The sequence below is a fragment of the Sceloporus occidentalis genome, unplaced genomic scaffold (genome assembly GCF_023333645.1).
Source record: "Sceloporus occidentalis isolate IW3139 unplaced genomic scaffold, rSceOcc1.0.p SCAF_2, whole genome shotgun sequence".
NCBI lineage: Eukaryota > Metazoa > Chordata > Lepidosauria > Squamata > Phrynosomatidae > Sceloporus > Sceloporus occidentalis.
Window position 1 is genome coordinate 274,559,122 of NW_028316982.1, and position 27,180 is coordinate 274,586,301.

The following is a 27,180-nucleotide window of genomic DNA, read 5'->3' on the forward strand; positions in this document are numbered from 1 at the left end:
TTGATATATTTTTAATATATTTCTTATTTTATTTTTTTTTCAATTTTATTTTTATTTCATTTTCTTCTTTATTTTGTTTTAATTATAATTTTTATTTTATTTATTTATGTATTTATGTGTTTATTTTTAATTTGCTTTTCTATTTTCTGCCACCGGAGGGCGCCCGAGAGCGAGAAGCGCAGCGCTTTTCTTCCCAGTGACGTCACAGCCGCCCTTCAGGACGAGAGAACCGGCGGCTGGAGAAGCAGTTCCCTCGGCGGCCAGAGGCGGCGCAGAGGCCGAGCGAGAGGCGCCAGCCTGGATTGCGCGGCGCCGCCATTTTGCCAAAGCGCTGCTTAATAAAGAGGAAAATGGATGTATTATTATTATTATCGTGTAATTTTTATTTCCCCTTGAAATCTTGGCCAAGAAGCCCTGTGAGAGGTCCTCCATGAAAGGGCCACAAACGAGGGGCCAAGGCCAGAGGAAAGGAGGAGGGGCAGTTAGAGCGGGATGAACGCGGGGTAAGAGCCTCGTGTGGCTCCTCCTCCTCCTCCTCTTCTTCGCCGGCGGGGGCAGGCGCTTCTCTCCTCCGCCCAAAAGAAGGGAGGAAGGAAGGAGAGGAGGAGGAGGAGGAGAAGCAGCGGAGGGTGAGTCTGGGGTCTCCCTCGCAATTAGGACGAAAGAGAAGAAGCCCCTCCCCCCGGGTTTCCTTTGGGGGCAAAAGAGCCTCCCCCCAAAATGGGTCCCCCACAACAACAACAACAAGGAGGAGGAGGGGCGACCCTGCCCAGCCTCCCCCTCCCCTCCAGGAAGGACCCCCAAAATGGTGGGGGGCCCTTGAGGAGGGAGGGGTCTTCTTTTGGGGGGCAAAGTGGGGCTCTGTGTGGCTGCCCCTCAGTTCCTGGCATTATTTGGGGCCCAGAAGGGGAAGGACTCTCTGGGACCTTCTTGGGGGACTGTTGTTGTTGTTGTTGTTGTTGTTGTGTTTTTCGAACCCAGCGCCCGAAGAACACGAAAAGAGCCACACAGCAGTGCTCCTGGAGGAGAGAGCGTTTCCCGTCGCAACCCAGGGATCCTTGTTGTTGCTGTTGTTGTTGTTGTTGTTGTTGTTGTTAGGAATTCGTTTACAGAGTGCTGTAACTTGGGCTCCGGAGTCCAGGGCTCAAGTCTCTCAGCCCGGGAAACCCCGGGATGGGGGCACCTTCCTGTTGTTGTTGTTGTTGTTGTTGTTGTGTTCCCTCCAGCAGCCCTGTCCTGGGTCCTCTGGGCAGGGTTCGTCCGGAGGGGGCCGGCCTCCATGGCCTTCCGAGGAGGAGGAGGAGGAGGCTGAGAGAGTGTGGCTCCTTGCCACCAACTCCAGATTAGGACAATCGACATTCAGTGGCTCCAATACGGTCCTGTTCTCCTGGAATCCGAGAAGAGTTGGAAGAGACCCCAGAAAGGGCCCTAATGCAGTCCAACCCCATTCCTGCCATGCAGGAACTCTCCGTCAAGTGCTCTTGGCCAGGTTTCCTCAGCATTGCCTTCCTCTGAGGCTGAGAGAGTGTGACTCTCCCAAGGCCACGGAATGGGTTTCAGTGGCTGAGTGAGGATTCGAACCCCGGTCCTAATCCAGCGCTCAGGCCACTCCGCCACACTGCCCTCACCTTCATTGCAAGGAGGCCCAACTGGGCAGAAGGATCGGGGAGAGCTGGGCTGTGGGTCTGGGCCCTCGGTTGGCATCCCTGGGCAGGGAAGGGCAGGGCAGTTTCAAGGCAGCGCCTCCTCCCCTGGCACCCCTGCCTGGCGTCCCCTCCAGGGTTGTTGGACCGCCGCTCCCATCATCCCCAGCCACAGGGAGCTGAGGAACAGAGGCATCTCAGCCCCAGTGACACTTGTCTGAATCCTGGAAGTGACATTCATGGAGCAGCTGAGTGCAGTTGTGTGACTTCAGGGCATTTGCAACAGATAGCAGCCCAAAGGTGACACTGTCGCGGGGTTTTCTTGGCCATCTTTCCTCGGAGGGGCCTTGCTCTCGCCTTCCTCTGAGGCTGAGAGAGAGTCACCCATCCTGGGTTTCCCGTGCTGAACAGAGATTTGCACCCAGGGCTCCCAGAGTGGTAGTCCAACACGCAACCCGATGCACCACACTGGCTCCCTGCTTGAATTCTCTGTTGTGGTTGTTGGGTGCTTTTGCTTCAACTTAACGGCGACTCTAGGGTCATGGCCCAATCCTGGGGTTTTCTGGGCAAGGTTTGTCTAGAGGGGCTTTCCTCTGCCTTCCCCCGAAGAGGCCGAGAGAGTGCAACTCCTTGCCCAGGTCTCCCAGTGGGCTTTTATGTTCGAGGGGGGAATCGAACCCAGGTCTCTAGTCCGGCACTCAACCCGCTGTGCCACCTGGCTCTCCTGGTTTGGATTTATTTGTTCTGAGCTCCTCAATAAGGTTTCTAGAAGGCCGCCTGGCATCGTGGTTTGAGTGTTGGACTGCGACCAGGATTCAAATCTCCCCTTGGCCATGGAAACCCACTGCATGGCACTCTCTCAGCCTCAGAAAACCTTAGGGTTGCCATAAGTCAGAAACAACAACAACCACAAGGCCGCTCCGGCTTAGAGGAACTTGAGTCCATTTGCGTCGTGGGCTTTAGGTTGCAGCTGCTGCTGCTGCTGCTTAATTTCAGGGGAGTCTGGACACAGATAGACTGCGCTTTCGTCTCTCAGAGAGGGCAGGCTCTACCTTAATCCGAGAAGGCTCTTATGGAGTAGGCCCTCCACGTTTGAGGATTTCTTTATTCTGTCCTCTCTAGGTCCTCCGGTGCAACTCTATTGGAAATTGACCATAGGGTTTTGCTGGAGGGCTTAGAGGTTCCTAGAGAACACACTTCTCTAGGCATTTGTAGATCCTCCATCATGACTCTATGGTCAGTTTGTGGTAGATGTTGACCATAGAGTTGCCCTGGAGGACCTAGTGATTCCTAGAGAGGTGTTCTCTGAGGTTAAAACCGTAATGATCTTTTATTGGCAGTTTCCCCACATTCCCCTAACTCCAGCGGATGTGGAGGGACCGCCGTATTTTGTGTGTTTTCGGCTTCAGGTGCCTCCTGGGATTGTGATTCCCTGTTGCCGTTTGCCCGGGTGTCGTCATTGAGGGGTGTGTAATTTGTTGTTTTGTTTATTTTATCGTCATGCCGTTCCCTCGCCGTCTTCGTATCTCTTTCTGCAGCCAAAGGGATGAGTAGCATGTTGTTGTTTTCAGAACAGAGAAATGGGGGCTGGCATTCTGCTTGGCATTTGCCTCTACCTAAGTGGCCTCACAGCTGCCCAAAACGGAACATAGTAATCTTGCAATGTCCGCATTCACTGCGGGACGCCATGGCCTTACAACACGCGGGCATCCATGGCAGGCGGTCAGAGAATCAGAAAATCCTAGAGTTAGAAGAGACCCCAAAAAGGGCCCTGATCCAGTCCCACCCCATTCTACCATGCAGGAACTCTCTGTCAAAGCACCCCTGACAGATGGTCAAGTTTGGCCACTAGTGCCCAGAGGGACATCTTTGCAGTTCCCTCACAGGGTTTTGTGGCAGCATTGTCGTGTTCTTGTTCCTTTGCGTCGACTGAGATGTGGGATTTTGACCGAGAGTGTTAGGATGCTGCCTTGCGTGCCAGACGCCGAAGGCCCCAGCTTAAAGAAGGAAAAGGTGGGAAGCCAATGGTGCCGCTGGTGCGAAGGAGGTATAACTCCGTCAAGCAGGGCTTTACTTCTTCAGCAGAAACTTTGGTGGCAGAGGTGGAAATGACAGGGGAAAGACGGGGAGAGGTTCCTGCACCCCAAAACAAGAAGAGTCGGCTAGTCGACATGTTTTCCCATAGCTTTTACTCAGGATTAACATGACATGCATGTGAAGCGAAGGAACCAGGTCAGGAAAGCCTTGCGAAAGTAAATGAAAACATTCTGGACTTTCTAGAGACCACTGAAAGGCTTCTTCCAAAAGGTCTGTGTTTCTCCAGCCCTCCCAATGCATATGCTGATTAAAAACCTCCAGCTAAACAGAGGAGAAGGAGGAGAAGGGATGCAGAAAGCCTTTGTTATAGGCTTTGTTTGCTGAGTTACACCTGGAATGAGTCTTAACTCATTGCTTGGAAGACGCGGGAAGGAGCAGAAAGTAGTTTTGTCGAGTTTTAAGGCTGATCAGTTTATTTATCTCAGCAAACGCTTTTCTGGACCAAAGGCCAAGGAAGTTGATGACTGACCAGTTCGTTGCTTTAGTCCATGAAGCTGAGGCCAAAACAAAGATGCCAGGAACAGGCAGATGGGGCTATCTTTCTGAAAGAAGCCTGTGGACATTGCTCTTTTGGACTACAAATCCCAGGGGCCATGCTGGCTAGGGGATTCTGGGGGTTGTAGTCCATAAAAGTACCTTTCCCAAGCTCTCCTAAAACTGCAATGCCTCATTAACTCTCTCTCTCTCTCTCTTTTTATATAGATAGATAGATATGGCTTCGAGTCGCCTGTTGTTGACCTGCTACGGTGACCCCATGAACTTCGCAGGGTTTTCTTGAGCAAGGGATCCTCAGAAATTGTGGTTCTGCAAGTTCCTTCCTCCGAAATGGAGCCTCATTGCACCTGGGATGGCCTAGCAGTCTCCCGTCCAAGGATTAACCAGGGCTGACCCTGCTAAGTTTGCACAGTCGGGGGAGCCTGGTGCCTGTTCCGGGTATTTAGGCCGGGCCCGAGCGAGACGCGTTCTTAAAAAGCCACGGTTCCTCTTCCTTCTGCCACGAACTGCCAAAGAGTCGCGCTGTCTGAATCTGGAGGCTGCTCAGGCCAGAGAGAGCTTTGGGGTCAAGCATGGCCTCCTTTTGTGTTGCGGCGCACAAAACAGACCGGAACTTGCCTGCAGGGCCTGAGTCTCAGCAGCGTCTCCTCGGCCATGGCTTGGAAAACCAGTTTGCAAAAGGTCTGCAAGTTGGACAGGAGCCACGGTTTTGCCTCTGTGGTTCCTTCCAAAGTGTCGAAGCAGACCCGACAGGTGCACAACTGGGCTTCTATGCAAAGGGCCTGGGTGCAAGACACACGGCGGTGCGTGTGGCAGGGCTTGCTCTGAGCGTTTACTTCCCTGCTGCATGGGGACCCAGGAGGAAAGGCTTCTTCCCAGTTGTCCAGTGTTTTGCAAGACCAGGACTGAGTGGGTTCGTTGTAGAAGGACATTGTGTTGTTGTTATTGTTATACTGACATCAATCTCAGGAAAGATTCTGGAGCAGATCATTAAACAGAGAGTCTGTGAACATCTAGAAGGCAATGCCATAATCACAAAAAGTCAACATGGGTTTCAGAGAAAGAAGTCATGCCAGACAAATCTAATCTCTTTCTTTGACAAAATTACCATCTTGATAGATGAAGGGAATGCTGTGGATATAGTAGATCTTGATTTCAGTAAGGCCTTTGACAAGGTTTCCCATGACATTCTTGCAAACAAGCTTGTAAAATGTGGGCTAGACAAAGGAACTGTTAAATGGATCTGTAATTGGTTGACCAGCCGAACCCAAAGGGTGCTCAACAATGGCTCCTTTTCATCCTGGAGAGAAGTGACCAGTGGGGTCCCACAGGGCTCTGTCCTGGGCCCAGTGCTATTCAACATCTTTATCAATGACCTGGATGACAGAATTGGGAGCATACTTATCAAATTTGCAGATGACACCAAATTAGGGGGAATAGCTAATACTCCAGAGGACAGGATCAAGATTCAAAATGACCTGAATAGACTAGAAAGCTGGGCCAAAGCTAACAAAATGAAATTCAACACAGAGAAATGTCAGGTACTGCACTTAGGGCAGAAAAATGCAATGCACAGATATAGGATTATGGGGGACACCTGGCTGAATGAAAAAGTACATGTGAAATGGATCTGGAAGTCCAAGTAGACCACAAGTTGAACATGAGTCAACAGTGTGATGCGGCAGCTAAAAAGGCCAATGCAATTCTAGGCTGCATCAATGAAAGTCTAGTGTCTAGATCAAGAGAAGTCATAGTGCCACTGTATTCTGCTCTGGTCAGGCCCCACCTGGAATAATATTGTGTCCAGTTCTGGGCTCCACAATTCAAAAAGGACACTGAGAACCTGGAGCCATGTGTACAAAGGAGGGCGACTGAAATGGTGAAAGGTCTGGAAACCTTGCCCTATGAGGAACGACTCAGGGATCTGGGGATGTTTAGCCTGGAGAAGAGAAGGTTAAGAGGTGATATGATAGCCCTGTTTAAATACTTGAAGGGATGTCACATTGAGGAGGGAGCAAGCTTGTTTTCTGCTGCTCCAGAGACTACGACCCGGAACAATGGATGCAAGCTCCAGGAAAAGAGATTCCACCTCAACATTAGGAGGAACTTCCTGAGAGTAAGGGCTGTTCGACAGAGGAACAAACTCCCTCAACGGAATGTAATAATAATAATAATTTGTTTTATTTATATACTGTTATTCCAAAGATCATAGCAGTGAACAGCAAGTAAGCTAATTAGCCAGTAAGCTAATTAGCCCCCCACAGTCTGGGTACTCATTTTAGCTCCCTCCTCGGAAGGATGCAAGCCTCAGTCGAGCTTGGGCCCTTTTGCTGGTCTTGAACTCGCAACCTTGTGGTTTTGAGTGAAAGGCTGCAGTACAGGCATTGAACCACTGCGCCTCCAGGGAGTAGTGGAGTCTCCCTCCTTGGAGGTCTTCAAAAGGAGGCTGGATGGCCATCTGTCAATGGGGATGCTTTGATTTGGATTTCCTGCATGGCAGAAAGGGGTTGGACTGGATCAGGGCCCTTGCGGTCTCTTCCAACTCTAGGATTCTATGATTCTATGATTTGTTCCTGCTTTTCTCCCAGAATTGGACCCAAAGCAGCTTGTAAAAACACAGTACAATTAACAATGATAAAAGTGACTATAGAAATGCAATTAAAACCGTGTTGAAAGAGTGATGCAAAACCACAGCACTGGCCCTGAATCGGCCTTCTTCATCATCATCACCCTCTCTCTATTCACTTATATTCCGCCTTTCCTGCCAGTCTGAGGCTCAAGAAAGAAACAGCTTAAAAATATACCAAACGCAAACATTCAAAACGTGCCCCATAAAATTGGAGCGCCAACCTGGCCTAGTGATTTGAGCATTGGACTAAGACTCTGGGAGACCAGGGTTCGAATCCCTGCTCAGCCACAGAAAGTTAGTAGGGTGACCATGGGCAAGAAATTATATATACCCCATACACACACACACACACACACACACACCATTCTTCAGCCAAAAGGCTATCGGAGTGGCTTACAAATTGTTCATTAGACATTTTCCTGCCCTCAGGCTCACAATCTATTCTAAAGAGACAAAAGGCAAAACCCCTCCAAAGAAATCTTGCCACCTTGCTGTTGTTTTTGTTGTTGTGTACTTTTTCTTGGCCATTTCCTTCAGAGGGGTTTTTGCCATTGCCATCCCCTGAGGCTGAGAGAGTGTGACTTATTGCCCAGGGTCATTTGGGGGATTTAAATGGTCAAGTCGCAATTCGAATCCTGGTCTCCAGAGCCTCAAATCCCTTTGTGCCACTGTGGCTCCTTTTAGGTCCGCCTTGCGGTCGCCATTAAGTCGGAAATTACTGGAAAGCGCACAACAGATACAAATACCTCCGTTAACAAAGTATTCCTGGCATTCTTCCTTGAATGAAGAATTTGGTGCCGGAGGCAGAAAGGACGCAGAGGGAACTGGGGTAGGTTCCAGCACTTCAAAAGGAAAGAGAGAGAAAGAAGCCTTGAAACGTTCCAGCAAACGTTTTAGTCAAAATAATGTGAAATGAGACGACTGGTTCAGGTTGCAGAAGGAAGCCATTTTGGAGAACGTGTCCCATCTTCTTCCAAGACGCACCCAAGGATGCCCTTTTCTTCCAATGGTCTCTGTTTTCCTTGCGATTTCCGTTTGGGAAATGGATCCTACAGATCTACGTACCTTTTAACAATGATTCTGGGTGTCGTGGGGCGGCAGGCCTGTCTGCTCTCCTCTTTCTTACTATCCTCTCTCTTGCAGTTCCTTTGCATGCCCAGGAAGGGGCTTTGGAGGCAGCTGCTGTTTGCTTTGCCAAGGGCATCCAGGCGCCAGAGGAGGGTCTCTCAGGACAGAGTCCCATTGTTGCCCAGATCAACCTTCATGGGTTGCGTTGCTTCCCATAGAGATACTGCTGCTGCTGCAACATCCAAAGCCTCTCTTTCTCCAGCCCTCCTTCATGGTCCATCCACTGCTGATGCTGCTAATAATGCTTCCAGCTGGACAGAGAATGAGGAGGAAAAGGTGTAAAGAGGGAGGCTGGGTGGTGGGATCTCTTCTCTTGAAAACTGAATCCATTGCTCCTTGTCCTGGTCTCTGGAGCAGAGGAAACCAAACGGGCTCCGTCTTCTCCATGACGTCCCTCCAGATATTAGAAGATGGCTCTATCATGTCTCCTCCTTCTCTTTTCTGGGTTAAACATACCCTTATCCTGCTAAGGCACCCCTCTTCTCGGGTCTCAGGTGTGGACTCTGACACAGACGGAAACGTCCCAGCGGTTGAGACGGACAGCGACACTCCCCAGCATCCACAGCACAGAGAGAAAGCGGAGCCCTAAGCCTTGATGGACAAAGAGCCAGGTGCCCCAAGGAAGGGGATGATGGCAGGGCTTTTGCCATCCCAGGTGGGGATGATGGAAGAAGAGTCTTTCAGAGCAGGAATCAAGTGGGAATTGAGAGGTCCTCCCAGCATCCCCTACCAAAGCTGTTGCCAGTTAGGGGATTCTGGGAACTATTGTGTAACTATATTGTTTCTAACCATCGCAGTTTATTACACAGAAAGAACATACAAGCACTTACAAAAATGCAAAATACAAAATTAGCGTAATCTGTCTTTGGCATCCTTCATGCAACAGCCATACCTGAAAGAGTTAGCATTGCTAAAAGTATCACATATTATAAAAATGTCCCCTTTATTGATGGATTTAGAGTCTTTGTGTATCACTTCTCAGTGGAGAAGGGCTCCCGAGGCGATTAACAAACCAAGTAAAACAACAGGAAGATATAAACATGTTCAAAACACGTTAACGTATTCTTTAAAAACTCTTAAAAGTAGTCTAAGAACAAGCTCTGTGGGAAAACCACTTCTGTCCACACTTGACTGTTTGGTTGGACTGCACCTCCCAGCATTTGGGTTTGCTATTGCAAGGCTGCTGGGAGTTGCAATCCAAGATCAGCTGGGCTGGATGGTTCTCACTCCAGCCCAGAAAGTGTGGCTGCTGGGAGGTGAAATCCTTCTTGAACCCGGGCCAGAGCCAGGCATCAGAAGCGCCGCTTCCTTGCAGCAGCATCTTCCCACAAGTCTTTGCCCCATTGCTAGCAAGTGTGAGGCTGACCTTTGGCTGCCCCCCGCCGGATCAGTGGCCCATGGACCCATGCCAGCCCCCTCCGCTTGCCTGCCCTGGGGCCTCCTGCCCACCTTCCTTCCCAGGCCAGCGAAGGGCCACGGGTCAATGGCCACCTCTTCCCCTTTGTCCCATGTGAGGGGGGCAGACGTGTGTCCCTCTGTCCTTTCCCCTCCGCTCCCCCCAACGATTCCTGTCTTCCCAGCCTTTTCTCAAAGGGCTTCTTTGTGCCATGAATGGCCAGAAAGGAATGTGCCAAACAGCGCTCAGCAGCAGAGGTTCCAAGTGGGCAGCCAGGCAGCAGGCCGCTGGATGTGGGTGGCTGTCCAAAGGGTCAGTTGCTGGACCAGGAGGATGTGGGGTGGCCTTCAGACAGGTAGGACTCCCGGGTGCCAGCCATTTGGGGGGTATTGGAGGCCTGGGCCCCTTGGTGACCCCACCGTTGGAAGGCCTCCCCATCCTTCCCTCTTCTTTGGAAGCCCTGCCATGTCCTTTCATGAGGCGGATGAATTGGACCCTGTTCCCTTTGCCAGCCTGGGAATAGAGGACCCTTTCTCATTGCACCCGGCCGCCTTCCCCGCGTTTTTGCGCTGCCTGTTGCCCTCTTTTTCTCCGACCGTCTTGGTCAGACGGAGCCCTTGCCTTGCTCTCTCCTCTGACCACTGGTGTTGCTCTGTTTTAGCACAAAAAGGACGTACCAAGGAACCCAAAGGTCATGGGGTCATAGCACTGGAGGGTCCTCCAAGGGTCACTCAGTCCAGCTCCATTCTGCCAGGCAGGAGTGGACAAAAAGGCTGCCCAAGAGGTGCCCATGGTCCAGCCTCTCCTTAGAGGAAGGCTACTCCACTGGCCTCCGAGGCGGTCCAGCCCTTTGGCCCCACGGGAGTCTTGGGGTCCCCCTTTGGCCAGCCTTGGCGGGGGCATGCTTGACCCTTGGCTCCCCTGGGTCTGGGATCTGGGGGTTGAGCTCCCAGGGCCCTAAGGGGGGCTTTTAAAGAAAGGATCAGGGTCCCCAAAGCAGCCCCTGGAAATGTATGGCTGGGGATCCTCTGGCCGGGACAGAAAAACGCTGGGAAGGGAAATGAAAAAAGAGAGAAATTGGGGGTTATTGGGGTTTCTGTGTGTCTTTGTGGACTTGTGTGTCTGGTGATGGTCAGCTGGAATGGAAGGCAAGGAACAGAAACTGGGTGCCCTCGGCTGGAGGGTTTGGTGGGGCAAGGAGGGGGGGAGTGACCCCCCAGGAGCCAGGACAAAAACCCCAAAGAAAGGGTCCTGGAAGGGATGAGGCAAAACCCATAGCCAAGAGAGACCCTTTATGTCTCTCCCAGCGAGGAGACCCATGCCCAGGAAGGCCAAAATTTGCCGGAGAATGCATTGCCAACTGGGCAGAATCTCGGTTGTTTGTCGATGCTGAGTGCCTTCAAACCATTTCCAACTCATGGCTTGACCTTAAGGCAGTGGCCCTTTCATGGGGTTCTCTTGGAAAGGTGTATTTGGATTGCCTTCCTCTGAGGCTGAGAGAGTGTGACTTTTGCCCAAAGTCTTGCCCTGTCGGTTCTGTTGCCTATAACTCTGTAAAGTAAACCATCTGAGGAAGGAGGCTCAGGGCTAGGGATGCTCCTGCTGCCAACGCCTTTCTTTCAGCGAGTCTCAAAGGGACTACAACATCCCTTTCAAGATATACACCTTTTTCAAAGCCCTTCAGAGCCGAAGGGTGTCCTCCAAATCTGTCTTTGTTTATAGAGTCAAGTGACTTTAAGTTTTAAAATTGTTTGGTTGTTTAAAAAACAATTTAAATGTGAAAATAAAAGGAGGAAACAACCGAATAATTTTAAAAATTAAAACCATTTAAATCCATGTTTTAGATTTTAAATGGTTTAAACTTGACCAGATTGGGAACTGTCTAGAGTCTTATGATCCAGGGCAAGATATGTCTGTTTTATCCAGAATGCTGGCCTTGGAGGGGCCCTGAAGGCCAGACAGTCCGGCCCCTTCGGCTGCAAAGGGATCCCTCAACAGCCCCCAGGGACCCCCATCCTCTCCCCACAGACCTCTGAGGAAGGAGGGCCCATCGTCCCCCCATCGCAAGGGAGCCCATATTCCGCTTCCAAGCCGTTCTGGCCGTAAAGAAGTCCTTTCTCATGTTTAGGCACCATCTCTTTTCTTGTCATTTAACATTAATGCATTGCTCCCTTTCCTGGAATTAGGCCCAGTACAGATGGGCCTTTTAGCATGTATTCCGTATGTCAAAATGGCGGCGCCCTGTACAGATGGGCACCACCATTTTGACACAACAGACACTTAGCATCTGCACGTTGCGACACCATTGTGACGTCATGAGTGTGCCATTAGAGGAACACCTTGTTAATCTAAATGAATTTAAGTCTCCGGGACCAGATGAACTCCATCCAAGGGTATTAAAAGAACTGGCAAAAGTAATATCAGAGCCATTGGCAATCATATTTGAAAACTCCTGGAGAACAGGAGAGATCCCAGCCGACTGGAGGAGGGCAAACGTTGTCCCCATCTTCAAAAAGGGGAAAAAAGAGGATCCCAACAATTATCGTCCAGTTAGTCTGACATCAGTTCAAGGAAAGATTCTGGAGCAGATCATTAAACAGAGAGTCTGTGAACATCTAGAAGGCAATGCCATCATCACAAAAAGTCAACATGGGTTTCAGAGAAAGAAGTCATGCCAGACAAACCTAATCTCTTTCTTTGATAAAATTACCAGCTTGGTAGATGAAGGGAATGCTGTGGATATAGTATATCTTGATTTCAGTAAGGCCTTTGACAAGGTTTCCCATGACATTCTTGCAAACAAGCTTGTAAAATGTGGGCTAGACAAAGTAACTGTTAAATGGATCTGTAATTGGTTGACCGGCCGAACCCAAAGGGTGCTCAACAATGGCTTCTTTTCATCCTGGAGAGAAGTGACCAGTGGGGTCCCACAGGGCTCTGTCCTGGGCCCAGTGCTATACAACATCTTTATCAATGACCTGGATGACAGAATTGGGAGCATACTTATCAAATTTGCAGATGACACCAAATTAGGAGGAATAGCTAATACCCCAGAGGACAGGATCAAGATTCAAAATGGCCTGAATAGACTAGAAAGCTGGGCCAAAGCTAACAAAATGAAATTCAACACAGAGAAATGTAAGGTATTGCACTTAGGGCGGAAAAATAAAATGCACAGATATAGGATTATGGGGGACACCTGGCTGAATGAAACTACGTGTGAAAGGGATCTAGGAGTCCAAGTAGACCACAAGTTGAACATGAGTGAACAGTGTGATGCGGCAGCTAAAAAGGCCAATGCTATTTTAGGCTGCATCAATAGAAGTATAGTGTCTAGATCAAGAGAAGTAATAGTGCCACTGTATTCTGCTTTGGTCAGGCCCCACCTAGAATATTGTGTCCAGTTCTGGGCGCCACAATTCAAAAAGGACATTGAAAAACTGGAGCCTTGTGTCCAAAGGAGGGCAACTACAATGGTGAAGGGTCTGGAAACCTTGCCCTATGAGGAATGACTTAGGGATCTGGGGATGTTTAGCCTGGAGAAAAGAAGGTTAAGAGGTGATATGATAGCCCTGTTTAAATATTTGAAAGGATGTCATATTGAGGAGGGAGCAAGCTTGTTTTCTGCTGCTCCAGAGAACAGGACCCGGAACAATGGATGCAAGCTCCAGGAAAAGAGATTCCACCTGAACATTAGGAGGAACTTCCTGACAGTAAGGGCTGTTCGACAGAGGAATGCACTCTTTCCTCGGAGGGTGATAGAGTCTCCTTCCTTGGAGGTCTTTAAACAGAGGCTGGATGGCCATCTGTCAGGGATGCTTTGATTTGGATTTCCTGCATGGCAGAATGGGGTTGGACTGGATGGCCCTAGTGGTCTCTTCCAACTCTACGATTCTATGATTCTATGATTCTATGAATGGTACCGCAAAAAGAACCCACTTTTTGCGGGTTCTTTTTGCTGCATGAGAAAGCCACGCGTTTGTTCACTGCTCTTTCCTCCTTTTTGGGGTCTGTACCCCGCCTTAATAATTTCAAAAGTTTCCTTCTGGCTGGTGGAGATGATGGCAGGTTTTGTGCATTTTCACATGGGTTTTCACAGATTGGGACATATCTTTTTCATAATTATTGTATTATTATTATTATTATTATTATTATTATTATTATTATTAGGCCATACTCTCTCTATGCGTCTGTGAGATGATGAGCTTTTTCTTTTTGCCAAAGTCCAGGATTTTGGGACTCTGTGGGGATGGCTGGCCGTTTTCTCTTCGGTGGAGTCTTGACATCTTAAGGAGGATAGAATTTAGGAATAGGGTTTGCATCTTCCTTCATTGCCGCCAAAGGGTTCAGTGCAGCCCAAAAACTTGCACAACCTACCCTCAAACAGACTGGTTTCAGAAAGGGAACCGGTTTGGTGGGGTTATTTACCTGGGACCACGGTGGGGATCATGCCGCTCTCTGGACGTTGGTGGCCATTGCCAAGGGCAGGACTGCTGGGACTTGCAGTTCAGACGGATGACGAGTATAAAAGAGATTTACTGTTTCCAGGGTAAATTTCAGCAGCGTTGTCCATTGCCTCTTATTAGTCTCAGCAGTGAACACAGGGCGGCCCCGTCTTGCCTCTTCTTCACAACAACAAGAGGGAGGTCAGTTGGGACAGAGAAGAGTGTGACCGATCCAAGCCCATCTGGCCACTCCAGGGTTTAGATGACACAGCCCCCAAGCCCCATTTTAATTGACTAGGGCTTACTCCTGGAATTATTCAAGAAATAATAAATTGTGCACCTCTGCCCATGTACAGAGTGCATTTCCCTCTGAATGAAGTAAAACCTTAACTTGCAGAGTTGCAAAGCAGGTCCTCCAACCGCGGAGGATCTGTTTTGAGTTCCAAATGCATGACTAAGGGTCTGTTCTGGGCCGTTTCCACGCTCCCTGACCTGAGCGAGGCCTTCCTTCCCTGGCTGCACTCCGCCCTTTTTGCACAGCCAGCGCAGTTTGGGTGACTCAGGGTCAGGCCACATCCTCTGGCCTCTGAGTCAGGCGGCAGATGGAGGCCCCTCCGGGACATGGCTCATGCCAGGCCGCAGCTGGATGGAAATCTGGAGCCACGGAGGTGGAAGGCACCCCAAGGGGCATCCACTCTTCTTCTGCCATGCAGGAATACACAATAACAGACCCATAGAGTTGGAGGAGGCCCCCAAGAGCCACCAGTCCAACCCCTTTCTTCTGCCATGCAAGAGGATGCCCTCCAAGCCCTCCTTGGGACACATGGCCACCCATCTGCTGCTCAAAAACAGCCTCCAGGGAAGGAGCATCCGTCACATTTGGAGGCAGTCCAAATATTCCAACGGCTTCCAACTCTATGATTCTACTATTATTTAATAGCAAAAAGGTTCTTCCTACTATTTAGGTGGAACCTCTTTTCCTGCAGTTTGCATCCCTTGCTCCGTGTCTTGGGTCTAACCTGCGCTGGTTTGCAAGGCCTGAGCCGGGCAGTGGGTGACCCAGAGGCTAATATAAGTCCAAGACAACCTCAAGGTTAGGAAGGACCTCCAGGGAGTAAGTGGAAGGCATTCCCTCAATGGAGATTTTGATGGAGTCTCCTTCTTTGCAAGCTGTCTTTAAGCAAAGGCTGGATGGCCATCTGTCAATGGAGATGCTTTAACTGTGAGTTCCTGCATGGCAGAATGGGGTTAGACTAGATGACCCTTTTTGGGGTCTCCTCCAGTTCCATGATTCTATTATTCTAACTGCTCAGTATTTGTATGCCAGGGTTCTAGGATTCTTTGACTGGACAGAAATTAACAGTGGCTGCATCTACGCTGCAGAATTAGTGCAGTCTTGCTTTAACGGTGCTATGGGATCCTGGGATTTGTAGTTTGTTGTGGTACCAGAGCGCTCTGTCAGAGAAGGCTAAATGTCTCACATCCCATAATTCCATACCTTGAGCCATCATGGCAGTTAAAGTGGGGTCAAACTGCGTTATTTCTGCAGTGCAGATGCAGCCAAGAGCAGCAAATGGGGACTTGCCTGGGGGTTGTGTTTTTGGTCCTCTCTTTGCACCAGAGACCCATCAAGAGACCCCTATATTTTGTTCAGCCCAAAACAAGGCAGCTCCATGAAGATGCTGCCACTTCCTTCACTGGGTTAAAAATAAGTCTGTTTCACCCCAAAGAAAAAGGAGGGCAGGAGAAGGGAGAAGTTGGCAGTTTCCCCAGAAAACGGCTTCAGATCATGGCTGCGGGCGTATTATATAATCAGATTTTGGGTGTTGCCATAGCGATGGGTGATGCTGGTGCGAAACTTCTTCTAGCCGCTTGGTCTACTTTACACCCCTTTTTAAATATAGCGCACGAGATCCAGACAAGGAGGACTGGGCACCAGTTTTTTCTCTCTGGACACAACAACAGGCCAGGAATGGGCACAGCCACCACCACCACCAGCCCAAAAGTGGTTGGAAATCTGGTTCTGTTGGAGAAAGCAACCCTCAGGAAATACAGAGTCACAGAATCCTGGAACTGGAAGAGAATCACATTGGCTGTTTTAGCCGCTGCATCACATTTGCTGGCTCATGTCTGGAGCTGTGGAGATGCCTAAGTCATAGTGCGCATTAGCTGCACCACGAAGGCATCACCGACTCAAACTAGCGATTCAAACAAAAATCCACCAAACAGTGATACCTTTATTGGCCAAAGGAAATGCACAATATACTGTAGTGTTTGTTGCAAGCATTTGAAGTATAAGCAACAAGTGTATTGTCGGCCAATAAAGGTATCACTGTTTGGTGGACTTTTGTTTGAATTTAATGGCTAAACCAGCTAGCCCTGAATGTTTTCTCATCCTAGCGATGGATGTCTTTCGGGAGGCTGTGCAAGAAGATGCTGCAGCTAGAAATGCTTCACCCATGTGGGCTGTTAAGACCGAGATGTGCCTAATTTCTTTGTCATTCTGCTGCCCTGCATTATTTGTGTACGTAGGAAGAAACATACACCTCTCCAAAACGTGTTAGCTGTGTTTGCAGCGGGATGCTGGGAGTTGCAGTCCAGCAACACTTCAAGGGCTGCACTCTTCCCATCCCGATCCAAGCTCTTTTGTTCTTTAGGTTCAGTTATGGAAAGGAAATTGTTGTTGTTGTTGTTGTGTGCCTTCAAGTCATTTTCATAATGGGGTTTTCTTGGCAAGATCTGTGCAGAGGGGTTAGCCCTCCTGAGGCTGAGAGAGTGTGACATGCCCATGGCTGAGCAGGGATTCGAACCCAGGTCTTCAGAGTCCTAGTCCAACGTTCGGAGGAAGTGCTGAAGGCAAAACATTGGGAGGATCCCTTTCAAGGGAGGGAACCGAATTTGGCCTTTAGCAAATGAAACTTGTTTCCCTTTTGTGCGGAGTCTCTGGACTGGCGAGTGTTTGGGATTGCAGCTGCTTGTGCGAAGTCAGACATGGTCCAAATGGAGCGGATGCAGGAGGGTGACTGCTGGGGCCGGTTATGGGCCTAAAAGGGGTCCCTTCCAGCTTCTTCTGGTTGCCTTGCTTTGAGCAAAGCCCTCCTGAGCCTTTTGCATTCAGTTCCTCTTTCTCTTTGGACATTTGCATTTAAAGGAAGCTTCTCACTCCTCTGCTGGGTTTTCCCCTCCTTCAGGGAGAAAATCTTGCAGCCTTCCAGATGTTGCTGCATAGCAGCTGCCAGCATTGCTCACCACTGGCTGCGCTGTTTGGGGCTGCTGGCACTTGCAGTCCAAGGCCCCCAAGGGCTGCTGGATTCCCACTCCAGAGAGAGTGCTGCAGATGTGCTGGTGACCCCTCTGGGCTGACCCTCTGGGGACACTGTCCGTTTGCCAGGGATGGACATCTGGGCCTATTCCGAAGTGGATCTGGTAGCAGTTCAGGTGTTTGGTGCCCTGAGTGTGACTCCAGGAGAGGGAGCTGGCAAAACCAGCCCTGAGTCTTCCTTGCCCAAGAAAACCCCATTTAAGCCAGGCCTAAAGACTCTCATAGGCGCTAGATTCCTATCTGATCTTGGGAGCTAAGCTGGGTAGGCCCTGGCTGGTCCTTGGATGGAGACAACTTACAAATCCCAGGTGCTGTGGACTCCATTTCAGAGTAAGGAACTGGCACAAAGCACCTCTGAGGACTAGGAAAAACCTAAGAAATTCACAGGCGACAGGCAAAGTGAAGGTGTGTGTGTGTGTGCACGCGCGCACACTTGTGTGTACACATGCACACAGTGTAACCACACTGCAGAATTAAAGTGGTTTGACACCATTTCTTATGCAACCCTAACCCTTCCATGCGGGAGCCCCTGGACCAGAATAATGCCCCTCTTCTTCTGCAATTTAGGGTTTATTGCAGCGGAGGAAGGAAGGGAAGGGCCACCCCTTGCCCTCCTCCCCTAAAGGAGAGTCCAGAGGACCCCTGTCCAGCCTTGTGACCGGACCGGCCTCCCTGGCTTGGAGGCAGAGGATTTTGGCCCTCCATCCCAGGATTTTGTGGCCTTCCTGGTTGCAGAGGTGATAGGAGTTGAATGCAGAGCAGCTGGGGTCCAAATGGCCCCCCTGTCCCCGACCCACTCCTCGTCTGGTCAAGGCCTCCTCCTCATGGTCACTCTGGCCTGTCTTTCTCTCCAAGGCTTGGTTGCAGAGCCCTGCCAGTCTGCTAGGCAAATAGCGCCTCAATGCTTCACCTGGTTGGAAATATTCGCTGCCGCCTCCACCTCCTGCTTTCTCCCCAAGGGCCCTTTTGTGCTGAACTGCCATCCTCTCCTCTGGAATCCTGGAATTTGTAGTTTTCTTGTTGTGCAAATTGTTTATGACTTTTGGAGAGCCTAAGGCAAACCTATTGTGGGGTTTTCTGGGGCTGAGAGTGCGTGACTCACGCACAGTCTCCCAGTGGGTCTCCAAGGCTGAGCGGGGATCTGAATCCTGATTTCTGAGTCCAGGTCCTACACTCAACCCACAGGGCCAGCTCCTCCCATACTATCCATACTGTCCCCCTTGAGGTCCCTCCTGACTGATAGTGGCACCTGAGAATAAAGGAGCAGAGGACAGAATAGGGGAATTTCAGCACAAAATAAGTAAAGAGATAGTACAGGAATACCTTGTTAATCTAAATGAATATAAGTCTCCAGGACCAGATGAACTACATCCACGAGTATTAAAAGAACTGGCAAATGTCATATCAGAGCCATTGGCAATAATAGTCTTTGAGGACTCCTGGAGAACAGGAAAGATCCCAGCCGACTGGAGGAGGGCAAACGTTGTCCCCATCTTCAAAAAGGGGAAGAAAGAGGATCCCAACAATTATCCTCCAGTTAGTCTGAGATCAATCCCAGGAAAGATTCTGGAGCAGATCATTAAACAGAGAGTCTGTGAACATCTAGAAGGCAATGCCATAATCACAAAAAGCCAACATGGGTTTCAAAGAAAGAAGTCATGCCAGACAAATCTGATCTCTTTCTTTGATAAAATGACCATCTTGGTAGATGAAGGGAATGCTGTGGATATAGTATATCTTGATTTCAGTAAGGCCTTTGACAAGGTTTCCCATGACATTCTTGCAAACAAGCTTGTAAAATGTGGGCTAGACAAAGGAACTGTTAAATGGATCTGTAATTGGTTGACCGGCCAAAGCCAAAGGGTGCTCAACAATGGCTCCTTTTCATCCTGGAGAGAAGTGACCAGTGGGGTCCCACAGGGCTCTGTCCTGGGCCCAGTGCTATTCAACATCTTTATCAATGACCTGGATGACAGAATTGGGAGCATACTTATCAAATTTGCAGATGACACCAAACTAGGAGGAATAGCTAATACCCCAGAGGACAGGATCAAGATTCAAAATGATCTGAATAGACTAGAAAGCTGGGCCAAAGCTAACAAAATGAAATTCAACACAGAGAAATGTAAGGCACTGCACTTAGGGCAGAAAAATGAAATGCCCAGATATAGGATTATGGGGGACACCTGGCTGAATGAAACTACGTCTGAAAGGGATCTAGGAGTCCAAGTAGACCACAAGTTGAACATGAGCCAACAGTGCGATGCTGCTGCTAAAAAGGCCAATGCAATTTTAGGCTGCATCAATAAAAGTATAGTGTCTAGATCAAGAGAAGTAATAATGCCACTCTATTCTGCATTGGTCAGGCCCCACCTAGAATATTGTGTCCAGTTCTGGGCACCACAATTCAAAAAGGACATTGAGAAACTGGAGCCATGTATTCAAAGGAGGGCGACTAAAATGGTGAAAGGTCTGGAAACCTTGCCCTATGAGGAACAACTCAGGGATCTGGGGATGTTTAGCCTGGAGAAAAGAAGGTTAAGAGGTGATATGATAGCCCTGTTTAAATACTTAGAGGGGTGTCACATTGAGGAGGGAGCAAGCTTGTTTTCTGCTGCTCCAGAGACTAGGACCTGGAGCAATGGATGCAAGCTGCAGGAAAAGAGATTCCACCTCAACATTAGGAGGAACTTCCTGAGAGTAAGGGCTGTTCGACAGAGGAACAAACTCTTTCCTCGGAGTGTAGTGGACTCTCCTTCCTTGGAGGTCTTCAAACGGAGGCTGGATGGCCATCTGTCAGGGATGCTTTGATTTGGATTTCCTGCATGGCAGAATGGGGTTGGACTGGATGGCCCTTGTGGTCTCTTCCAACTCTATGATTCTATGACTCTCGGATTCTCTGATTTTCCTGCATGGCAGAATGGGGGGGGTGGGGGGGGGCTTTGGGGTCCCTTCCAACTAGGGTTCTATGTATTCCTGCATGGCAGAATGGGTTGGACTGGAGGGCCTTTGGGGTCCCTTCCAGCTCTAGGGTTCTATGTATTCCTGCATGGCAGAATGGGTTGGACTGGAGGGCCTTTGGGGTCCCTTCCAGCTCTAGAGTTCTATGTATTCCTGTGTGGCAGAATAGGTTGGACTGGGTGGCCTTTAGGGGGTCTCAAATTCCAGGGAAGGGCTAGCCTACCCCTCCCCTCCAGCTAATTGAGAGCAACTCCTTTCCCTCTTTGGATTGCAGCAACTGAAGTCAGCTGAGGAGAAAAGGGGGAACGTGGGAGGAAGAGGGAAGGGGAAACTGGGACCAGTTGAGAACCAGCTGGAAAAGTGGGGGAGCTGATCCTGCCAAATGGGGAGAGCTGGAGGGGAGACACACGCTCCCCACTGCCTTGCAGACCCCAATTCCTGGACAGGGAGGTCTGGGGAAGGGGCTGGAAAGCCTGAGCCCCCTCCACTTGCAGTGTCCAGGCCCTGTGCCCTTTGGCCAGGCTTCCTCTGCTGGATGGGATGCTCTCTGGCCAGGGATGGGCCCCAGGTGTTCCCCCTGACTAAGAAGAAGTCTACCTGCTGGTAATCCCTGGGGACTCAGACTGGACCCTCCGTCCACCTGAGAGCTGCCTGGGGCCAACCCTTGAGAAAAATCTCCCTCCAAGACCCTCAGGAAGAGGCAAAGGGGTGCCACCACCATCAGCACCATCGGAGCCTCCCTCTTATGCTCTGGGTTTCCCTTCCTTTTTCTCTAGTTCCTCTTCTGTGGTTCCTGCAAGAGGAAAGGAAAGTCTTGCAAAGAGAGGTCCCCAAAGCTGCCACTTGGAGCCCAGGCGGCTTTCGGGGAAGGACTGCCGCTTGCCAGGCCGCCAAGGGGTGACCGCTGCGGACCGACGGAGGGGGCACAGGCCGGCCAGGTGGGTGCCGCACCTTTTGGGGGAGCTTGCTTATCCCTTTGGGGTGGCCTCTTGGGTCCTTTGGGGTCTGGGGAGGAGGGCGGGCGAGGGCTGTTTCCAGACACTTCTTCTCAGGGCAGACTGTGTTGCTGACCAGGGCTGGGAGGGCTTCTGAATTTGGGGGAAGGAGGTCAAAGGTCAAAGGGGAGAAGAGCCCTTGGAGAGTTTGGGAATAGTCTGGGGAGGAAAAGCATGCTCAAGCCATGCACAGTGTATTGCCTTGGGCCATTTCTCGTTTGCTCCTGCAGTTTCTGTCCTGGGACCACTGTTTTGGGGGATTTTGCACCAGGGCCCAGCTCTTTCTGGGTCTGTGGGGCTGAGGCTCCACTCCTGCTTTTAGTCCAAGCTGTGAAAAATAGCTGTCCTGCCTGGAAAGAGCTCTCCAAAGAGCCAAACCCTAATTCTCTTTGGACCAAAGAGGGGTCAGCACCTAAGGTGTCTCCTTTAGAGTTCGGACTCAAACCAGGAGCGGACACACACCCCAGGCTGCCCTAATGGGAGGCACTGGGATTTGTGGAGCCTCTTCTGCCTCCCTGGCTGGGAACTACTGTATCTGCTTCTGCTTCCCTTGAAGTCGCTTGGAGGACTGACCCAAGGAGGGACCCCTGGGTTTGCTGCTGCCCCTCTGGGTAGTGGACCATGGGCCATTCTGTGGCCATTTTGGCCCCGATCTCTGGTCACAACCAGAGAAAGGTAATGGTGGGGTTTTTGGAAGTAGACGACTGGCTCCTTGCAAAGAAATGCCACTTTGGGGAGATGACAGGAATTTATTTCTTATCCACCCCCTTTTTACTGTTAAGAAGACCTTCCTGGGGCCTGGCGCTCTTTGACCGCCTTGAGTCCCATTTTGGGAGACAGGCTGGACAGAAAAGCCTGCAAATAATAAATAACAACAAGCAAACAAACAATAATGGGACTCTCTTGGGAGGGGGAGGTTCCCCTTGTGGAAGGTTTTCAAAGGGAACCTGGTGGGGCTTCTCCTCCTTGGGCTGGGCAAAGGGGGGTCCTGACTCCAGGGCCATTTGGTGGACCTCCCAGGGCTATGAATGCCAAAACAAAACAAAAAACAAACAAACAAAACTCATGTCTTTTTCTACAATTTTTAAAAATTTTGTAAATGCTTTAAAGTGCCCCCAAATGCCGTCTGGAGGAGCGCATGTTGGGGGCATTTCTGCCACATCTGGAGCCCCTCTGCTTCTTTGGGTAGAAAGATAAATTGCAAACCCCCCCCCCCCCCCAAAGAAAGGTGTTGTTGTGTTTCAACCCACAAAATTCCCCTCGTTGATATTTTAATGATTATTGTAATAATAATAATAATAATAATAATAATAATAATAATAATAATAATAGCTTTGTTTATATCCTGCTTCTTTGTTACAAAAACAACCGGAGGGGCTTAGCATTTAAAACTCCAACAATGTCTAGTTGTATTTATTATGATAATGTGAGGATTTTCTATGTTGAGGGAGGGGGATTGATTTTGGGGATTATTTTGTATTTAGGTATTTTATCTGTTTGCTTTGTAAACCGCCTCGATCCTGGCAGAGAGGTGGCATATAAATATTTATTCATTCATTTATTCCTAGAAGGCGTGGGGGGCATTTCCCCCACATTTTTGGGAGGGCAAGGGCAGCCCTGGACCCAGTTTAGGTCAAGAGAAGCCTTTTTGGAGAGAGGAAGTGGCTTCTGCTGACTTCCTGTTCTTAAAATAAGGCCACTTGGGCCTGAAATGGCAGAGCAAGGAAGGAAGGCAGGCCCCAAATGACCGGCAGATTGGGGGGGGGGGGCTTCCATGGGGCCTAGAGGCTGTTTGGGGAAAATAATGGTTTTTGGTTTATTTTATTTGCAAGGGGGGGTTGTTGGGGAGGATGGGGGTGGCCTCTATCTATCTATCTATCTATCTATCTATCTATCTATCTATCTATCTATCCATCCATCCATCCATCCATCTATCTATCTTTATTCCATTTATGTGCCTCCTTTCTGCTCCTGTGGGACCCAAGGTGCCAAGGACAGAATCATAGAGTCATAGAGTTGGAAGAGACCACTAGGGCCATCCAGTCCAACCCCCTGCCATGCAATCGGCAGACGCCAGACAATAACATTTAAAATACAATATTTTAAAAATCCATCCCATTAAAACTATAGTCTGTAAACAATACACACACACCCTTCGCCACGTTTGCGGCTTTGACTTCTGTGGATTTGATTATTCGCGGATTTTATTAATATGTTCTCTCTAGGAATGTCAAGGACCTCCAGCGCAACTCTATGGTCAACTTTCACCAAAAGTTGCCCTGAAGGACCTAGAGATTATTCCTAGAGAGAAGACTCCGCTAGGCCTTTGTAGCTCCTCCGGCGCAACTCTATGGTCTGTGTCTGGCAGAAGTTGACCACAGAGTTGCCCTGGAGGACCTAGAAATTATTCCTAGAGAGAAGACTCCGCTAGGCCTTTGTAGCTCCTCTGGCGCAACTCTACGGTCTGTGTCTGGCAGAAGTTGACCACAGAGTTGCCCTGAAGGACCTAGAGATTATTCCTAGAGAGAAGACTCCGCTAGGCCTTTGTAGCTCCTCTGGCACAACTCTATGGTCTGTGTCTGGCAGAAGTTGACCACAGAGTTGCCCTGAAGGACCTAGAGATTATTCCTAGAGAGAAGACTCCGCTAGGCCTTTGTAGCTCCTCTGGCGCAACTCTACGGTCTGTGTCTGGCAGAAGTTGACCACAGAGTTGCCCTGAAGGACCTAGAGATTATTCCTAGAGAGAAGACTCCGCTAGGCCTTTGTAGCTCCTCTGGCACAACTCTATGGTCTGTGTCTGGCAGAAGTTGACCACAGAGTTGCCCTGAAGGACCTAGAGATTATTCCTAGAGAGAAGACTCCGCTAGGCCTTTGTAGCTCCTCTGGCGCAACTCTATGGTCTGTGTCTGGCAGAAGTTGACTACAGAGTTGCCCTGAAGGACCTAGAGATTATTCCTAGAGAGAAGACTCTGCTAGGCCTTTGTAGCTCCTCTGGCGCAACTCTATGGTCTGTGTCTGGCAGAAGTTGACCACAGAGTTGCCCTGAAGGACCTAGAGATTATTCCTAGAGAGAAGACTCCGCTAGGCCTTTGTAGCTCCTCTGGCGCAACTCTATGGTCTGTGTCTGGCAGAAGTTGACCACAGAGTTGCCCTGAAGGACCTAGAGATTATTCCTAGAGAGAAGACTCCGCTAGGCCTTTGTAGCTCCTCTGGCGCAACTCTATGGTCTGTGTCTGGCAGAAGTTGACCACAGAGTTGCCCTGAAGGACCTAGAGATTATTCCTAGAGAGAAGACTCCGCTAGGCCTTGGTAGCTCCTCTGGCGCAACTCTACGGTCTGTGTCTGGCAGAAGTTGACTACAGAGTTGCCCTGAAGGACCTAGAGATTATTCCTAGAGAGAAGACTCCGCTAGGCCTTTGTAGCTCCTCTGGCGCAACTCTATGGTCTGTGTCTGGCAGAAGTTGACCACAGAGTTGCCCTGAAGGACCTAGAGATTATTCCTAGAGAGAAGACTCTGCTAGGCCTTTGTAGCTCCTCTGGCGCAACTCTATGGTCTGTGTCTGGCAGAAGTTGACCACAGAGTTGCCCTGAAGGACCTAGAGATTATTCCTAGAGAGAAGACTCCGCTAGGCCTTTGTAGCTCCTCTGGCGCAACTCTATGGTCTGTGTCTGGCAGAAGTTGACTACAGAGTTGCCCTGGAGGACCTAGAGATTATTCCTAGAGAGAAGACTCCGCTAGGCCTTTGTAGCTCCTCTGGCGCAACTCTATGGTCTGTGTCTGGCAGAAGTTGACCACAGAGTTGCCCTGAAGGACCTAGAGATTATTCCTAGAGAGAAGACTCCGCTAGGCCTTTGTAGCTCCTCTGGCGCAACTCTATGGTCTGTGTCTGGCAGAAGTTGACCACAGAGTTGCCCTGAAGGACCTAGAGATTATTCCTAGAGAGAAGACTCCGCTAGGCCTTTGTAGCTCCTCTGGCGCAACTCTATGGTCTGTGTCTGGCAGAAGTTGACTACAGAGTTGCCCTGGAGGACCTAGAGATTATTCCGAGAGAGAAGACTCCGCTAGGCCTTTGTAGCTCCTCTGGCACAACTCTATGGTCTGTGTCTGGCAGAAATTGACCACAGAGTTGCCCTGAAGGACCTAGAGATTATTCCGAGAGAGAAGACTCCGCTAGGCCTTTGTAGCTCCTCTGGCGCAACTCTATGGTCTGTGTCTGGCAGAAGTTGACTACAGAGTTGCCCTGGAGGACCTAGAGATTATTCCGAGAGAGAAGACTCCGCTAGGCCTTTGTAGCTCCTCCGGCGCAACTCTATGGTCTGTGTCTGGCAGAAGTTGACCACAGAGTTGTCCTGGAGGACCTAAAAGAGATTCCTAGAGAGGTGTCCTCTCAGGTAAAAGCATAACATTTTTGTTATCTGTGGCTTTTGCACATTCACGGTGGGGGTCCTGTGCCCCTCACGCCAGCGAGTGCGGAGGGAGGAGTGTAAAATCATGCAAAGGAATAAACTCTTCCAGAACATGGCCACATAACCTGGAAACCCCACAAAAAACTCAGAATTGACCCCTCCTTAACTGCCTTGAGCCCATCCTTATGGAATCCTGGGATTTGTAGTCTGGCCGTACCAGAGAGCTCTGATGGAAAAGGATAAACAAAACTACAAATCCCGGAATCCCATTGCATTCAGCCATTGCCATTAATGTGGCGTCAACCCACATTATTTCTGCAGTGTGGGCAGTGCCTGAAAGCCGCATTTATACCCATCCTTTACCCCAAAACCAGGACTCAAGGTGGCTTGCAAAGTTAAAAAAATAAAAATAATACAATATGTTTAAAAAATACAGTATAGTTTTTAAAAACATAGTTAAAAATTACCCCAAAAATTGCAACATAGTTAATAATAATAATAATAAGTTTTATTTATATTTCCCGCTTCTCCCAAGATCAAGTTAAAAGCTGCAAAACAATAAGGAAGAATCAAAACTATGAACACCACTAAAACAGTGTAAAATCTGCACTTAAAGTGTTAATATGCAGTTTTGAAAATGGGGTAAATAAAAGAGGACAGTGCAGTCCTAAAGGTTCTCTTCTTAAAAACCTTTAGTCTTCAAAAGCTTGTAGTAATAAAAATGTTTTATTGTTGGGCTTCTAATAATAATAATAATAATAAAATTTTATTTGTATACCGCCCTTCTAAAAATCAGGGCGGTGAACAACAACTACATAACAACATAACAATACAGCAGCAAACTATACAGAATTCGTTAAAAACAGTTCAATAAAAATAATAAAATTTTCATGCCGACAAAACAATGCTGACGAAGCGGGGGGGGGGGAGGAAGAATTCTGGTCAGGGGTAAGCTTGTTCGAATAAATGGGGTTTTAGCCCCTTCCTAAATTGGGCTAGGGAGGTAGCTGAGCGGAGCTCAAAGGGCAGCGCGTTCCAGAGGTTGGGGGCCGAGATGGAAAAGGCCCTCCTAGAGGTGGAATTATATTTTGCCTCTGGAACTCTTAACAGTAGCTGCCCTGATGATCTGAGTGCGCTGGGCGGATTGTACGGAGAGATACCCTGGGCCCAAGCCATTTAGGGCTTTATAGGTGATAACCAACACCTTGTATTGCGCCCGGAAGCGAATAGGCAGCCAATGTAAGTCTTTAAGGACTGGTGTTATATGACTGGCCCTAGCAGTACCAGTGACCAGACGGGCTGCCATATTCTGCACAAGTTGCAGCTTCCGGGTATGGTACAAGGGTTGCCCCATGTAGAGCGCGTTGCAGAAATCCAAACGAGAGGTTACCAGGGCATGTACAACAGTTTCAAGGTCCCTCCGGTCAAGGTAGGGACGCAGCCGGCGTATCAGCCGAAGCTGATAACAGGTGCTCCTGACCGTCGCATCCACCTGAGATGTAAGGTGGAGCGACGAATCCAGGAGCACCCCCAAGCTGAGTACAGAGTCCTTCACGGAAAGCGTGATTCCGTTCAGGACAGGTGGAACCACCGCCAACCCTGGACCGGGAGAACCTATCACGAGTACTTCCGTCTTCTCTGGATTCAGGCTGAGTCTGTTGT

The 27,180-nt window shown here is 49.5% G+C and overlaps 1 protein-coding gene across 3 annotated transcripts in view; it reads left to right on the forward strand.

Annotated features, from left to right (window-relative positions):
- Positions 1–577: 577 nt before the first annotated feature.
- The window catches only part of LOC149320263 (arf-GAP with Rho-GAP domain, ANK repeat and PH domain-containing protein 1-like), a 138,876-nt gene continuing 112,273 nt past the window's right edge, over positions 578–27,180 (forward strand). For 2 of the 3 annotated variants that reach the window (XR_016280294.1, XM_089513219.1), the window contains exons 1-2: positions 578–629; positions 20,893–21,054. The gene's annotated coding sequence lies outside the window, so the exon portion shown is untranslated. The remainder of the gene's footprint in view (positions 630–20,892; positions 21,055–27,180) is intronic. The other variant, XM_089513220.1, reaches the window with a different exon arrangement.